At 61.0% G+C, this 1,652-nt stretch overlaps 1 protein-coding gene across 2 annotated transcripts in view; it reads left to right on the plus strand.

Annotated features, from left to right (window-relative positions):
- The window catches only part of ING1 (inhibitor of growth family member 1), a 12,482-nt gene that overhangs the window by 3,897 nt on the left and 6,933 nt on the right, over nt 1–1,652 (plus strand). The window lies entirely within an intron of this gene.

The raw sequence follows: 1,652 nt of genomic DNA on the forward strand, positions 1-1,652 counted from the left end.
CGCTCGGGGCAGGGGAGGGGGCACAAAGGAGGGCTCTTCCTGGGCGCCCCAGGTTTTGCTGGGGACGGAGGAAAGTGCTGGGTGGAAGAAGAGACGGGGGGAAGATTACGGCGCAACATTTAGGAATGTACAGTATTCATGATGGCTGTAGTAGGGGAGAGAGGCTGCGAGCGAGGGAGGGAGGGAGGGGGAGGGACTAGGGGTGCGCTGCGAGTCGGGGAGGGGGAGGTGTCCGCTCCTGCTTCTTCAATGGGTTTCGCTTCAGCCTGTGGAGCAGGAGCAGCCCTCAGTGTGTGCGCGCGCGCGTGTGGTGTGGTGTTGTGTTGTGGGGGGAATTGCTACGTGCCCCCTTGCCCAGCGGCGGGGTTGGAAGGAGCTTGGTTACTTGCTGGGGGCCGAAGGGGGTTGATTCGGCGCCGGCGGCAGAGGTGACTCCGGGGAGCGGGGAAGGAGCTCGGTGCAGCAGCCCCTTGCCTCTTAGGGACAGTGAGGGGGGCTCGCAGCTGAGCGCCCCCCCTCCCCCCGCTCCCTGGATGCCTTTGGGGACTAGTGCAAACTTCCCCGTGCGGCGGTGCCGCGGGAGTGCAGCGGATGGAAATGCCAAGGTGGAAAGGGGAGTAAAATTTAAAAAAAAAGGGGGGAGCCTCCACGTCCACACGCAGCAGAGCCTAACAACCGCCACTAGCGCCTCAGCGCTTTGCCGGAGCATTTGCTGTTGTCGCTTCTTTTATATGCACGGCTCATTAGCATATGGCGCCTCCGCCTCTCGCTATTGGGTGGAATCTTTCCTATTAAATGGCTCTTCCCCCCCCCCCTTCTCCGCCCACTGATTGGCCTCCCGGCGGGACAGTTCTACCTCCTGGCCCCGCCTCCTTATGACGTTGTCGAGGCAACTTTTGGACGGGTGGGGGGAGGATTGATTTGAATATCTAGTCGCCGTTCCTCCCGATACTGATTGGTGGCGGGGGCCCAGCTGGGCGGTTCAGACGCAGGCGCGCGCTTTGTGATTGACGCGCGACTGCTTAGATGCGGGGTCTGAGGAGGTAAGTGCCGCTTCTTATTCGGGTTCTGATTGGCGAGTTGAGACGATGAAGGCGGGCTCAACGAGTTTCTTTTTTCTCTTCTGATTGGTTCGTTGTTTCCGAGAAAGCGTGCTCCTCTTGGAGTTTCTGACTCCGATTGGCTCGCTGGGGAACAGGGGCGGGAACCTTTCCGTGCTCCTGTTTTTTCTGATAGGCGCGTTCTGCCCCAACGCTGCTCGCTCCTGATTGGCTTGGAGGCGGGGCCATGCTTCAGTTTGTTTGCAGCTAGTCTGTTAGGCAAAAACGCAGGAAGCTTCGCTGCTTCCTGTCCGAGAACAATGGCGTGGCGTCACATCCGGGGCGTTCCCTGCGCTTTGGTAACTGCTCGGTTGCTAGGATGGAGGGGGAGGAGTCCCCTGACGTCAAGGGGCGGGGCTCCGAATCCACAGCCCCTCCGCCACTCCGCTGCGCAGCCTTGAGAGCTGCCCAACGACTCTTCAGCGGTCATTGGTGCCCGCGGCAGCTGGAGTCCGGCGCTGTCGCAGCCTCTCCTCACGGGGCCAGGGGCGCATCTTTCCACCTAGCACGCGGGCTGCCTCCAGGGCCTTTTAATTTAAAACCCCCTTTCCC

Source organism: Gavialis gangeticus, unplaced genomic scaffold (assembly GCF_001723915.1).
Source record: "Gavialis gangeticus isolate Ggan-Ray unplaced genomic scaffold, GavGan_comp1, whole genome shotgun sequence".
Taxonomy (NCBI): Eukaryota; Metazoa; Chordata; order Crocodylia; family Gavialidae; genus Gavialis; species Gavialis gangeticus.